This window comes from Salmo trutta, chromosome 21 (genome assembly GCF_901001165.1).
Source record: "Salmo trutta chromosome 21, fSalTru1.1, whole genome shotgun sequence".
Classification (NCBI taxonomy): Eukaryota; Metazoa; Chordata; class Actinopteri; order Salmoniformes; family Salmonidae; genus Salmo; species Salmo trutta.
The window spans coordinates 40,270,641-40,286,736 of record NC_042977.1 but is presented as its reverse complement, the minus strand read 5'-3'; the positions used below and the strand labels follow the sequence as shown (position 1 = coordinate 40,286,736).

Genomic DNA, 16,096 nt, shown 5'->3' with positions numbered 1-16,096 from the left:
ATTCTACCACTAGTTTCATTGTTTGAGGTGAGCCGTTATATAGATGGCAAAAATGGTTACTGTGGTCTTGTCTTACTGTTCGTTGCAGTGGCATCGACACCCAGAGCCCTGACACACACAGTTTTCTCCCTCTCCTTTCTCTCACTGCCTGTGCACTACCCAGAACGGTGCCGCACTCAAATCACTCCTGCTGCCCTCCTCAGCTGCATCCATGCTACTTTGAGCTGTGTCACACTAATATTGCTCCCCCCTTGACACGATTAACTATCCCGCTTTACGTTCCGCAAAATTAAAAGACACAAGCCTTCCAGTCCTTTGAGTATACAGTTACTAAGAACTCATCCCTCTCCTCCTCTCCTCTCCTCCTCTCCTCTCCTCCTCTCCTCCTCTCCTCCTCTCCTCTCCCTCCTCCTCTCCTCTCCTCCTCCTCTCCTCTCCTCTCCTCCTCTCCTCCTCTCCTCCTCTCCTCCTCTCCTCTCCTCCTCTCCTCTCCTCTCCTCCTCTCCTCCTCTCCTCTCCTCCTCTCCTCCTCTCCTCCTCTCCTCCTCTCCTCTCCTCTCCTCTCCTCCTCTCCTCTCCTCCTCTCCTCCTCTCCTCTCCTCCTCTCCTCCTCTCCTCTCCTCCTCTCCTCCTCTCCTCCTCTCCTCTCCTCCTCTCCTCCTCTCCTCCTCTCCTCTCCTCCTCTCCTCTCCTCTCCTCCTCTCCTCTCCTCCTCTCCTCCTCTCCTCTCCTCCTCTCCTCCTCTCCTCCTCTCTTCCTCTCCTCTCCTCCTCTCCTCTCCTCTCCTCTCCTCCTCACCTCTCCTCCTCTCCTCCTCTCCTCTCCTCCTCTCCTCTCCTCCTCTCCTCCTCTCCTCCTCTCCTCTCCTCCTCTCCTCCTCTCCTCTCCTCTCCTCTCCTCTCCTCCTCTCCTCTCCTCCTCTCCTCCTCTCCTCCTCTCCTCTCCTCCTCTCCTCTCCCCTGCCCTGGTATTCAGACAGAGGTGGAGAATAGAGAGCGGCACCTCCTCCTAATTAGCTCTGTGTAAAGACGTATTGTGAGTGTCAGTGTGCGTATGGAGAGGATCTGTGCCACAGGCAGTGGGAGTATTGTGAGGAGATGTATAGTCTGTTTATTGGGTTTGTTAGTGGAGTTTAAACCCTGCTGTTTGAATAGAATACACTCTCTCCTCTCACTCTCTCATCTCTACCCTTTGAAGGGACAGGAGTGAAGAGAGAGAGACAGACTAGGCTTTTACCGTACTACATATCAAATCAAATTGTATTTGCCACATGCGCCGAAAACAACAGGTGTAGACCTTACAGTGAAATGCTTACTTACAAGCTCCTAACCAACACTGCAGTTTAAAAAATAAAAGAGGGGGGCACGGCAAATAGTCTGGGTAGCCATTTGACTAGCTGTTCAGGAGTCTTATGGCTTGGGGGTAGATGCTGTTTAGAAGCCTCTTGGACCTAGACTTGGTGCTCCGGTACTGCTTGCCGTGCGGTAGCAGAGAGAACAGTCTATGCCTAGGGTGGCTGGAGTCTTTGACAATTATATAATAGGTTATATACTGTGTTGTGTGGTTTGTATTTGAAGTGTAGATGAATAATGTCTTACATGCGCCACTTCTGAACTGCAGCTGACATCCCCTCTGAATTCCTTTAACCACTGCAGCTATAAGACCATATACTGAAGAAGAGGCGGATTTAAACTGAAGACAGAATGGGTGTGGAGAGGAGAGCTGAGGAGAGCTGATGAGAGGAGATGGGGGGAGAGATGAGTGAAGGGGGAAGTAGGGAAATGAAAAAGAGGGGAGACGAGGGTAGGTTGGAGCCAGAGAGCACACCTGCCTGGTCTGCCTGGTCTGCCTGGTCTGCCTGGTCTGAGATTGTAAACGGTCAATCAAAATGGAGACAGACAAAAAAGATAGAAATACAGACAGATATCCACTTTGCCCACATTTGACTTCCCTTTTTCTCCCTTTCCTCTGTTGTTGTTGTTTTCTCTCATTCTCTTGCTTCCTCTGGTTTTTATGTGGTGTTTAATATGTTTTAATTGAGTTAGCTATAGCCGTTTGCTCTCCCCTCTCGTTCCTCTTGGTTTACTGCTCCTCCACGGGAGGTTGAAGCGGTTTTAACATTGTAATCCTTTACTGCAGGACAAAGCTGCCCCCCCTCCAACCACAGGGGTCTTTTAGCCCCCCAGTGAGTAAGAAGGTCTCTACCACTCTAAAAAATGTCCCCTGTAACCACAGACAACTATCCCCCCAGTGAGTGAGAAGGTATCTACCACTATAAACTACCTCCCATGTAACCACAGACAATTAGCCCCCCAGTGAGTGAGGTCTCTACCAATATAAACTACAGTGAGGGGAAAAAAGTATTTGATCCCCTGCTGATTTTGTATGTTTGCCCACTGACAAAGAAATGATCAGTCTATAATTTTAATGGTAGGTTTATTTGAACAGTGAGAGACAGAATAACAACAATAAAATCCAGAAACACGCATGTAAATTGATTTGCATTTTAATGAGGGAAATAAGTATTTGATCCCCTCTCAATCAGAAAGATTTCTGGCTCCCAGGTGTCTTTTATACAGGTAACGAGCTGAGATTAGGAGCACACTCTTAAAGGGAGTGCTCCTAATCTCAGTTTGTTACCTGTATAAAAGACACCTGTCCACAGAAGCAATCAATCAATCAGATTCCAAACTCTCCACCATGGCCAAGACCAAAGAGCTCTCAAAGGATGCCACGGACAAGATTGTAGACCTACACAAGGCTGGAATGGGCTACAAGACCATCACCAAGCAGCTTGGTGAGAAGGTGACAACAGTTGGAAGAAACACAAAAGAACTGTCAATCTCCCTCGGCCTGGGGCTCCATGCAAGATCTCACCTCGTGGAGTTGCAATGATCATGAGAACGGTGAGGAATCAGCCCAGAACTACACGGGGGGTTCTTGTCAATGATCTCAAGGCAGCTGGGACCATAGTCACCAAGAAAACAATTGGTAACACACTACGCCGTGAAGGACTGAAATCCTGCAGCGCCCGCAAGGTCCCCCTGCTCAAGAAAGCACATATACATGGCCGTCTGAAGTTTGCCAATGAACATCTGAATGATTCAGAGGACAACTGGGTGAAAGTGTTGTGGTCAGATGAGACCAAAATGGAGCTCTTTGGCATCAACTCAACTCGCCGTGTTTGGAGGAGGAGGAATGCTGCCTATGACCCCAAGAACACCATCCCCACCGTCAAACATGGAGGTGGAAACATTATGCTTTGGGGGTGTTTTTCTGCTAAGGGGACAGGACAACTTCACCGCATCAAAGGGATGATGGACGGGGCCATGTACCGTCAAATCTTGGGTGAGAACCTCCTTCCCTCAGCCAGGGCATTGAAAATGGGTCGTGGATGGGTATTCCAGCATGACAATGACCCAAAACACATGGCCAAGGCAACAAAGGAGTGACTCAAGAAGAAGCACATTAAGGTCCTGGAGTGGCCTAGCCAGTCTCCAGACCTTAATCCCATAGAAAATATGTGGAGGGAGCTGAAGGTTCGAGTTGCCAAACGTCAGCCTCGAAACCTTAATGACTTGGAGAAGATCTGCAAAGAGGAGTGGGACAAAATCCCTCCTGAGATGTGTGCAAACCTGGTGGCCAACTGCAAGAAACGTCTGACCTCTGTGATTGCCAACAAGGGTTTTGCCACCAAGTACTAAGTCATGTTTTGCAGAGGGGGTCAAATACATATTTCCCTCATTAAAATGCAAATCAATTTATAACATTTTTGACATGCGTTTTTCTGGATTTTTTGTTGTTGTTATTCTGTCTCTCACTGTTCAAATAAACCTACCATTAAAATTATAGACTGATCATTTCTTTGTCAGTGGGCAAACATACAAAATCAGCAGTGGATCAAATACTTTTTTCCCTTACTGTACCTCCCCTGTAACCACAGACAAAGCGATATATTGAGGAGACTATGTTTTGTCACTGCAATGGTAGTGATTTATTGTTGGGGTTTTTTAGACTTTGGGGGGAAAGCTGTGAGCTGTCTGTTGAGATTATTTTCCTTCACTCCTCACTCTGCACACTCATATTGAGCTTTCTCTACCTAGGCTACCATTCCCCCTCCCTTCCCTCTCTCTATCTTTCTCTCCATAGGCTACCATTCCCCCTCCCTTCCCTCTCTCTATCTTTCTCTCCATAGGCTACCATTCCCCCTCCCTTCCCTCTCTATCTTTCTCTCCCTAGGCTACCATTCCCCCTCCCTTCCCTCTCTATCTTTCTCTCCATAGGCTACCATTCCTCCTCCCTTCCCTCTCTCTATCTTTCTCTCCATAGGCTACCATTCCCCCTCCCTTCCCTCTCTATCTTTCTCTACCTAGGATACCATTCCTCCTCCTTCCCTCTCTCTATCTTTCTCTCCATAGGCTACCATTCCCCCTCCCTTCCCTCTCTCTAACTTTCTTTACCTAGGCTACCATTCCTCCTCCCTTCCCTCTCTCTATCTTTCTCTCCCTAGGCACCATTCCCCCTCCCTTCCCTCTCTCTATCTTTCTCTCCCTAGGCTACCATTCCTCCTCCCTCCCTTCCCTCTCTATCTTTCTCTACCTAGGCTACCATTCCTCCTCCCTTCCCTCGCTCCATCTTTCTCTCCCTAGGCACCATTCCTCCTCCCTCCCTTCCCTCTCTCTATCTTTCTCTCCCTAGGCTACCATTCCTCCTCCCTCCCTTCCCTCTATCTTTCTCTCCATAGGCTACCATTCCTCCTCCTTCCCTCTATCTTTCTCTCCCTAGGCTACCATTCCTCCTCCCTACTATCCCTCAAGTCCGAAGCCCTGAGCGGCCTTTCAGGTTATGTCGATATAGGACTCGTTTTACTGTGGATTTAGATACTTTTGTGCCTGTTTCCTCCAGCATCTTCAGAAGGTCCTTTGCTGTTGTTCTGGGATTGATTTGCACTTTTCGCACCAAAGTACGTTAATCTCTAGGAGACAGAACGCGTCTCCTTCCTGAGCGGTATGACGGCTGCGTGGTCCCATGGGGTTTATACTTGCGTACTATTGTTTGTACAGATGAACGTGGTACCTTCAGGCCTTTGGAAATTGCTCCCAAGGATGAACCAGACTTGTGGAGGTCTACAATTTTTTTCTGAGGTCTTGGCTGACTTCTTTTGATTTTCCCATGAAGTCAAGCTAAGAGGCACTAAGTTTGATGGTAGGCCTTGAAATTCATTCACAGGTATACCTCCAATTGACTCAAATGATGTCATTTAGCCTATCAGAAGCTTCTAAAGCCATGACATAATTTTCTGGAATTTTCCAAGCTGTTTAAAGGCACAGTCAACTTAGTATATGTAAACTTCTGACCCACTGGAATTGTGATACAGTGAATTATAAGTGAAATAATCTGTCCGTGACCAATTGTTGGAAAAATTACTTGTGTCATGTACAAAGTAGATGTCCTAACCGACTTGACAAAACTATAGTTTGTTAACAAGAAATTTGTGGAGTGGTTGAAAAACGAGTTTTAATGACTCCAACTTAAGTGTATGTTAACTTCCGACTTCAACTGTACATGAAGGCTGGGTAAAGTGACTAGGCATCAGGATAGATAATAAAAAAAGAAGAAGAATTTAACCTTTATTTAACTAGGCCAGTCAGTTAAGAACAAATTCTTATTTACAATGACGGCCTAGGAACAGTGGGTTAACTGCCTTGTTCAGGGGCAGAACGACACTCTAACCACTAGGCTACCTGCCGCCCCTAATATTAATAATAATGATAAGGTATTTGAGGTAGATATGTAGATGAAGGCACGGTAAAGTGACTAGACATCAGGATAGATAATAATAAAGTATTTGAAGTAGATATGCAGATGAAGGCAGGGTAAAGTGACTAGACATCAGGATAGATAATAATAAAGTATTTGAAGTAGATATGCAGATGAAGGCAGGTTAAAGTGACTAGACATCAGGATAGATAAAAAATAAGGTATTTAAGGTAAATATGTACATGAAGTGTCACGCCCTGACCTTAGAGAGACTTTTTTATTCTCTATTTTGTTAGGTCAGGGTGTGACTTGGGTGGGCATATCTACGTTTCTATTTCTTTGTTGGCCTAGTATGGTTCCCAATGAGAGGCAGCTGTTTATCATTGTCTCTGATTGGGGATCATACTTAGGCAGCCCTTTTTCCCACCTGTGATTGTGGGATCTTGTTTGTGTGTAGTTGCTTTCTGCACTGCATATAGCGTTATGTTCGTTTTTGTATTTTGTTGTTTTTTCCGGTGTCATTTTTAAATAAAAGTAAAATGTACGCCTACCACGCTGCACCTTGGTCCAGTTCTTCAGACGAACGTGATATGAAGGCAGGGTAAAGTGACCAGATATCAGGATAGATAATAAGAAGAGTAAAATAAAGGACAGAGTAGCAGCAGCATATGATGAGTGTAAAAGTGTGTGAGCGTACATGTGTTTGTGTTGAAATCAAGTTTTACTTGTCGCATACATATGTTTAGCAGATGTTATTGCGGGTGTAGTGAAATGCTTGTGTTTTTTGCTTCAACAGTGCAGTTATCAGGTTTCAGGTAAGACCCAAATACAGACTGTGTTGAAGTAACAATGTTTATTACAGCAACAGGAGCAGGCAAACAGGTCAAGGCAGACAGGGGTCGATAATCTAGAGTAGTGGACAACGGTGCAGGCAGGCTCAGGGTCAAGGCAGGCAGGGGTCGATAATCCAGAGTAGTGGACAACGGTGCAGGCAGGCTCAGGGTCAAGGCAGGCAGGGGTCGATAATCCAGAGTAGTGGACAACGGTGCAGGCAGGCTCAGGGTCAGGGACAGGCAGGTGAGTTCAGAGTCAGGACAGGCAATGGTCAAAACCAGGAGGGTGAGAAAAAGAGAGACTGGGGAAAAGCAGGAGCTGAGACAAAACGCTGGTTGACTTGACAAACAAGACGAACTGGCAACAGACGAACAGAGAACACAGATATAAGTACCCAGGGGATAATGGGGAAGATGGGTAACACCTGGAGGGGGGTGGAGACAAGCACAAAGACAGGTGAAACAGATCAGGGTGTGACAGCAGTAATATCTAACAATTCACAACAATACACAAAATACAAACAACCTAAAAGTAAAAGAATGGAATTAAGGAATACATAAATATTGTTAAGGCTGTGTTGTGTGTGTGTTGTATTTTCAAGTATCATGTAGTAGCCTGAACCTATCGATGTTACATTGAACTGGGTGAATGGAATATAAATGACTGTCATCCAACATGCTGTATTAGAAGTAAGGCCATCCTCATCAAAAACATAATCATCCTCCCTCATTTTAAACAGCACGACCGCCACTGGTATGTGTATATATTCTAGTGAGTGTGTATATATAGTCTAGTGAGTGTATATATATTCCAGTGAGTGTGTATATATAGTCTAGTGAGTGTATATATATTCCAGTGAGTGTGTATATATAGTCTAGTGAGTGTGTATGTATTTCAGAGAAGTTAGAAACCAATACACACAGGCAGTTAGAAACGCCAAGGCTAGCTTTTTCAAACAGAAATTTGCTTCCTGCAACTCAAATTCTAAAAAGTTCTGGGACACTGTAAAGTCCATGGAGAATAAGAACACCTCCTCCCAACTGCCCACTGCACTGAGGATAGGAAACTCTGTCACCACCGATAAGCCCACTATAATTGAGAATTTCAATAAGCATTTTTCTACGGCTGGCCATGCTTTCCACTTAACTACCCCTACTGCATTCAACAGCACTACACCCCCCACAGCTACTCGCCCAAACCTCCCCCATTTCTCCTTCTCCCAAATCCATTCAGCTGATGTTCTGAAAGAGCTGCAAAATCTGGACCCCTACAAATCAGCTGGGCTTGACAATCTGGACCCTTTCTTTCTAAAATTATCTGCCGAAATTATTGCAACCCCTATTACTAGCCTGTTCAACCTCTCTTTCGTGTCGTCTGAGATTCCCATAGATTGGAAAGCAGCTGCTGTCATCCCCCTCTTCAAAGGAGGTGACACTCTTGACCCAAATTGCTACAGACCTATATCCATCCTACCCTGCCTTTCTAAGGTCTTCGAAAGCCAAGTCAACAAACAGATTACCGACCATTTCGAATCCCACCGCACCCTCTCCGCTATGCAATCTGGTTTCAGAGCTGGTCATGAGTGCACCTCAGCCACGCTCAAGGTCCTAAACGACATCGTAACCGCCATCGATAAGAAACAATACTGTGCTGCCGTATTCATTGACCTGGCCAAAGCTTTTGACTCACCACATCCTCATCGGCAGACTCAGTAGCCTTGGTTTCTCAAACGATTGCGTCGCCTGGTTCACCAACTACTTCTCTGATAGAGTTCAGTGTGTCAAATCGGAGGGCCTGCTGTCCGGACCTCTGGCAGTCTCTATGGGGGTACCACAGGGTTCAATTCTTGGGCCAACTCTTTTCTCTGTATACATCAATGATGTCGCTCTTGCTGCTGGTGAATCTCTGATCCACCTCTACGCAGACGACACCATTCTGTATACTTCTGGCCCTTCTTTGGACACTGTGTTAACAACCCTCCAGACGAGCTTCAATGCCATACAACTCTCCTTCCGTGGTCTCCAACTGCTCCTAAATACAAGTAAAACTAAATGCATGCTCTTCAACCGATCGCTGCCTGCACCTGCCCGCCTGTCCAGCATCACTTCTCTGGACGGTTCTGACTTAGAATTTGTGGACAACTACAAATACCTAGGTGTCTGGTTAGACTGTAAACTCTCCTTCCAGACTCACATCAATCATCTCCAATCCAAAGTTAAATCTAGAATTGGCTTCCTATTTCGCAACAAAGCATCCTTCACTCATGCTGCCAAACATACCCTCGTAAAACTGACCATCCTACCAATCCTCGACTTTGGCGATGTCATTTACAAAATAGCCTCCAATACCCTACTCAACAAGCTGGATGCAGTCTATCACAGTGCCATCCGTTTTGTCACCAAAGCCCCATATACTACCCACCACTGCGACCTGTACGCTCTCGTTGGCTGGCCTTCGCTTCATAATCGTCGCCAAACACATTGGCTCCAGGTCATCTACAAGTCTCTGCTAGGTAAAGTCCCCCCTTATCTCCGCTCACTGGTCACCATAGAGGCACCCACCTGTAGCACGCGCTCCAGCAGGTATATCTCTCTGGTCACCCCTAAAGCCAACTCCTCCTTTGGTCGTATCTCCTTCCAGTTCTCTGCTGCCAATGACTGGAACGAACTACAAAAATCTCTGAAGCTGGAAACACTTATCTCCCTCACTAGCTTTAAGCACCAGCTATCAGAGCAGCTCCCAGATCACTGCACCTGTACATAGCCCATCTATAATTTAGCCCAAACTACTACCTCTTCCCCTACTGTATTTATTTATTTTATTTATTATTTTGCTCCTTTGCACCATATTATTTATATTTTAACTTTGAACTTTCTTCAAATTATAATTCTACCATTCCAGTGTTTTACTTGCTATACTTTATTTACTTTGCCACCATGGCCTTTTTTTGCCTTTTACCTCCCTTATCTCACATCATTTGCTCACATTGTATATAGTCTTATTTTTGTCTACTGTATCATTGATTGTATGTTGTTTTACTCCATGTGTAACTCTGTGTTTTTGTATGTTGTCGAACTGCTTTGCTTTATCTTGGCCAGGTCGCAATTGTAAATGAGAACTTGTTCTCAACTTGCCTACCTGGTTAAATAAAGGTGAAATAAAAAAATAAAATAAAAATATATATAGCCTAGTGAGTGTGAATATATAGTCTAGTGAGTGTGTATATATATTCTAGTGAGTGTGTGTATATAGTCTAGTGAGTGTGTATATATAGTCTAGTGAGTGTGTATATAGTCTAGTGAGTGTGTGTATATATATTCTAGTGAGTGTGTATATAGTCTAGTGAGTGTGTATATAGTCTAGTGAGTGTGTGTATATATATTCTAGTGAGTGTGTGTATATATAGTCTAGTGAGTGTATATATAGTCTAGTGAGTGTATATATAGTCTAGTGAGTGTGTATATAGTCTACTGAGTGTGTGTATATATAGCCTAGTGAGTGTGTATATATACTCTAGTGAGTGTGTGTATATATAGTCTAGTGAGTGTGTATATAGTCTAGTGAGTGTATATATAGTCTAGTGAGTGTGTATATAGTCTAGTGAGTGTGTGTATATATAGTCTAGTGAGTGTATATATAGTCTAATGAGTGTGTATATAGTCTAGTGAGTGTGTGTATATATAGTCTAGTGAGTGTGTATGTATAGTCTAGTGAGTGTGTATATAGTGTGTGTATATATAGTCTAGTGTGTGTGTGTGTTTATAGTCTAGTGAGTGTGTATATAGTCTAGTGATTGTGTATATATAGTATAGTGAGTGTGTGTATATATAGTCTAGTAAGTGTGTATATAGTCTAGTGAGTGTATATATAGTCTAGTGAGTGTGTATATAGTCTAGTGAGTGTGTGTATATATAGTCTAGTGAGTGTATATATAGTCTAATGAGTGTGTATATAGTCTAGTGAGTGTGTATATAGCCTAGTGAGTGTGTATATATACTCTAGTGAGTGTGTGTATATATATTCTAGTGTGTGTGTGTATATAGTCTAGTGAGTGTGTATATATAGTCTAGTGAGTGTGTATATAGTCTAGTGAGTGTGTATATAGTCTAGTGAGTATGTGTATATATATTCTAGTGAGTGTGTATATAGTCTAGTGAGTGTGTATATATAGTCTAGTGAGTGTGTGTATATATATTATAGTGAGTGTGTGTATATATAGTCTAGTGAGTGTGTGTATATAAATTCTAGTGAGTATGTATATATAGTATATATAGTCTAGTGAGTGTGTGTATATATATTCTAGTGAGTGCGTATATATAGTCTAGTGAGTATGTGTATATATATTCTAGTGAGTGTGTATATATAGTCTAGTGAGTGTGTGTATATATAGTCTAGTGAGTGTGTATATATAGTCTAGTGAGTGTGTGTATATATATTCTAGTGAGTGTGTATATGTATTCTAGTGAGTATGTATATATAGTTTAGTGAGTGTGTATATAGTCTAGTGATTGTGTATATATAGTCTAGTGAGTGTGTATATAGTCTAGTGAGTGTGTATATAGTCTAGTGAGTGTGTATATATAGTCTAGTGAGTGTGTATATAGTCTAGTGAGTGTGTGTATATATAGTCTAGTGAGTGTGTATATATAGTCTAGTGAGTGTGTATATGATATTGTGTGTGTATATATAGTCTAGTGACTGTGTATATAGTCTAGTGAGTGTGTATATAGTGTGTATATATAGTCTTGTGAGTGTGTATATATAGTCTAGTGATTGTGTATATATAGTCTAGTGAGTGTGTATATATAGTCTAGTGATTGTGTATATATAGTCTAGTGAGTGTGTGTATATAGTGTGTATATAGTCTAGTGAGTGTGTATATATAGTCTAGTGAGTGTGTATATATAGTCTAGTGAGTGTGTATATAGTGTGTATATATAGTCTAGTGAGTGTGTATATATAGTCTAGTGAGTGTGTATATAGTGTGTATATATAGTATAGTGAGTGTGTATATAGTATAGTGAGTGTGTATATAGTCTAGTGAGTGTGTATATAGTGTGTATATATAGTATAGTGAGTGTGTATATAGTCTAGTGAGTGTGTATATATAGTCTAGTGAGTGTGTATATAGTGTGTGTATATATAGTCTAGTGAGTGTGTGTTTATAGTCTAGTGAGTGTGTATATAGTGTGTGTATATATAGTCTAGTGAGTGTGTGTTTATAGTCTAGTGAGTGTGTATGTAGTCTAGTGAGTGTATATATGGTGTGTATATATAGTCTAGTGATTGTGTATATGGTGTGTATATATAGTCTAGTGAGTGTGTATTTGATGTGTATGTATAGCTATTTAGCAGACTGGCTATTTAGCAGTCTGGCTATTTAGCAGTCTGGCTATTTAGCAGTCTGGCTATTTAGCAGACTGGCTATTTAGCAGTCTGGCTATTTAGCAGACTGGCTATTTAGCAGTCTGGCTATTTAGCAGACTGGCTATTTAGCAGACTGGCTATTTAGCAGTCTGGCTATTTAGCAGACTGGCTATTTAGCAGACTGGCTATTTAGCAGTCTGGCTATTTAGCAGACTGGCTATTTAGCAGTCTGGCTATTTAGCAGTCTGGCTTTTTAGCAGACTGGCTATTTAGCAGTCTGGCTATTTAGCAGTCTGGCTATTTAGCAGTCTGGCTTTTTAGCAGACTGGCTATTTAGCAGTCTGGCTATTTAGCAGACTGGCTATTTAGCAGTCTGGCTATTTAGCAGACTTATGGCTTTGCGGTAGAAGTTGCCTCAGACCCTGTTGGTCCGCGAGAGCTGATGCTCCGGTATCGTTTGCCGGACTGTAGCAGAGTGAACAGTCTATGGCTTGGGTGGCTGGAGTCTTAGCCAATTTTTCAGGCCTTCCTCTGACAACGACTGGTATAGAGGTCTTGGGTGGCAGAGAGCTTGGCCCCAGTGATTTACTGGGCTGTCCGCACTGCCCTCTGTAGCACTTTGCGGTCAAGGGCAGTGCATTTTCCATACCAAGTGGTGATGCAGCCAGTCAAGATGCTCTCAATGGTGAAGCTGTAGAACTTTTTGAGGATCTGAGGGCCCATGCCAAATCTTTTCTTTCTCCTGAGGGGGAAAAGGTGCTGCCGTGCCCTCTTCACCACTGTGAGGATGTGTGTGGACTATGTTAAGTCCTTAGTGATGTGGACACCAAGGAACTTAAAGCTCTCAACCTGCTCCACAACAGTCCCGTTGATGTGGATGGGTGCGTACTCTCCCCTCTTTCTCCTGTAGTCCACGATCAGTTCCTTGGTCTTACTGACACTGAGGGAGAGGTGGTTGTCCTGGCAACACACTGCTAAGTCTTTGACCTCCTCCCTGTAGTGGTGACACACAGACAAGCACTGTATCTCTCTCTCTCTCTCTCTCTCTCTCTCTCTCTCTCTCTCTCTCTCTCTCTCTCTCTCTCTCCACATACACAAACACACCCCTCTCTCTCTCTCTCGCTCTCTCTCTCTCTCCCTCCCCCATTTTCCTTTCAACTCTCCATCCCTCTCTCTCTCTCTCCTCTCCTGTCTTTATAATGCAGTGCCTTTACTCTGTGCTTGGTGGAAGGCTGCCCTGAACTAACATTGTCCACCCCACTCGCCTCTGCTGGTGAGGAATGGGGAGTTAACACCCATGTCTGAACCTTCTCAATGGGAGCATTGTGTCTGGAATCTTCCTCCACATAACCCCCCTCTGCATAGGGCATCGTGGCTGCACCCCTGATCTATCTGATACCACTCACTACTCTTTCCTATCTGAGGCAAACACACTCGCTCATAAGCATACACTGATATTCAAAGGACACACACACACACGGCCACACAGCCACACGCACACAGAGGAGTTCTGTACTCCAGTCCTCTACTGAAATACAAGGTCAACCATTACTTTCGTACCACTACCAACCTTGCTTTTTTACCAACATGTTAACTAAAACCTTAGGGATGACTGAGACAGGGAGACAGGGGTTTCAGAAGACATGAGGAAACCTTGGGGATGACTGAGACAAGGAGACAGGGGTTTCAGAAGACTTTAGGAAACCTTGGGGATGACTGAGACAGGGAGACAGGGGTTTCAGAAGACTTGAGGAAACCTTGGGGATGACTGAGACAGGGAGACAGGGGTTTCAGAAGACTTGAGGAAACCTTGGGGATGACTGAGACAAGGAGACAGGGGTTTCAGAAGACTTGAGGAAACCTTGGGGATGACTGAGACAGGGAGACAGGGGTTTCAGAAGACTTGAGGAAACCTTGGGGATGACTGAGACAGGGGTTTCAGAAGACTTGAGGATACCTTGGGGATGACTGAGACAGGGAGACAGGGGTTTCAGAAGACTTGAGGAAACCTTGGGGATGACTGAGACAGGGGTTTCAGAAGACTTGAGGATACCTTGGGGATGACTGAGACAGGGAGACAGGGGGTTCAGAAGACTTTAGGAAACCTTGGGGATGACTGAGACAGGGGTTTCAGAAGACTTTAGGAAACCTTGGGGATGACTGAGACAAGGAGACAGGGGTTTCAGAAGACTTTAGGAAACCTTGGGGATGACTGAGACAGGGGTTTCAGAAGACTTGAGGATACCTTGGGGATGACTGAGACAGGGAGACAGGGGGTTCAGAAGACTTGAGGAAACCTTGGGGATGACTGAGACAAGGAGACCTTGGGGATAATATTAGGAAAATATTAGTGTGAATACTGAAATGATAACTAATCAGATGGTGATATAAGGTATTGCAGTATATTATTCAAACTAAAACAAAAAAAAGCGCAAGCTTTGTTTTCACTCTTAGTGTGTAGTAAATTATATATGGCAATAATGCTTTGAAATGAACATCTACCATTTTGTTATTATGAACGTAAATTCAATGTATGCAAGGCATACTGTGGGTTTATGCATCTATTGTGTTACCGCCCTGTCTTTGCATTTCTGTAGAGTTTGTTTGTGTCTAGTAGTCTTGGGGCTACGCTACTAAAGCGCAAGTTGGCATTTGCTTTCCACATCTCCAACATCAAAGAGCTGGTGTAAAACATTTGCATTTGCATGTAGCGGAGAGATGTCGAATGCTAAAGGTGAAGTGTAAAAAATATATATTTAACTCTGTATTTGTCTCCTTTCACAGATGGAGGATGAGAAAAAGAAAGAGAGTGGGCGGACGGAGTGAAGGATGAAGGCTGGGTAGACAACTGAACAGAGACAGGCCCTATGCGGCAGTTCATTCGCCATGGGCTCTTGTCCTCCTCTCTCCTCTCCTGGTCTATACTCCCATCACAGGGTCGTTTGGAGTGAGTGAGGCCCAAAAACAGAGCTTGTGAGTGGGCTGGCGATGCAGGAAGAAGTCCCTGCTGGTTACCAGCACCTCTGGAGCTAACGGCAAAATAAATCAATATGGAGAAGAGAATGTTAGCCCACAGCCTAGGGGCCTGAAGACCTCCAGAGGAGAGGCCCATCTCAACCTTGCTCAGCCCCAGCCAAAGTTCCTGAGACTGGGCCTGGGTCCCTACCCACACTGGGTGTGTGTGGTTCTGCTGCTGGAGGGGGCCTCCCAACAAACAACACATGATACACGCTCTCCTGAGTTATCGTTTCTTTTTTTGAAAGAATGCTTAAGGGGATATCCCTCTCTTTATTTCTCTTTTCTTAAAAATAAGATTGACATACTCCCCTACCTTCCCTGTGTTGCTGTGTGTAAATGCTGGCAGAGGGGTTCACATTTTGATTCAGACTTCAAATCCACTCACTGCTTATTCCCTGGGACACTTTTACATTTGACAAAGAGACAGTTTACACTGGTGTGCTTCCTCCAAAGCAGTATACAAACCACAACATCCACTAAAATTGACATTTTTTAAAACATATTTTTATTAGGCTCTTTATTGTTCAATTCCAATGTCTTTTTTTATTTGGCATGATCAAAGACCATAGAATGAACGACTAAAACCCAGGCCCAGTAAAACCCATGTCAGATCTCCAATCAACACTGTTCCTTCATTCTGACCAGCTAGAAAAAATGGACGAAAAGGATCCTGGACAACACAAGACCACAAAAAGGATCCTGGACAACACAAGACCACGAAAAGGAGCAGTACGGATGACTGGACACTCCCTGAAGAACACAGTACCAGCAGAGACACGCATACAGTGAGCGCCAAAAGTATTGGGAGAGTGACAAATTTGTTGTTGTTTTGGCTCTGTACTCCAGCACTTTGGATTTGAAATGATACAATGACTATGAGGTTAAAGGGCAGACTGTCAGCTTTAATTTGAGGGTATTTTCATCCATATCTGGGGAACCGTTTAGTAATTACAGCACTTTTTATATATAGTCCCCCCATTTTAGAGGACCAAAAGTATTGGGACAAATTCACTTATATGTGTATTAAAGTAGTCATAAGTGTAGTATTTGGTCCCATATTCCTAGCACGCAATGATTACATCAAGCTTGGGACTCTACAAACTTGTTGGATGCATTT

General features: G+C 43.8%; 1 long non-coding RNA gene across 3 annotated transcripts in view; it reads left to right on the top strand.

Moving 5' to 3' along the window:
* Window positions 1–15,884, top strand: part of LOC115157432 (uncharacterized) — a 38,272-nt gene extending 22,388 nt beyond the window's left edge. For all 3 annotated transcript variants that reach the window (XR_003868450.1, XR_003868449.1, XR_003868448.1), the window contains one exon: window positions 14,746–15,884. This is a non-coding gene — a long non-coding RNA (uncharacterized LOC115157432). The remainder of the gene's footprint in view (window positions 1–14,745) is intronic.
* Window positions 15,885–16,096: the final 212 nt, after the last annotated feature.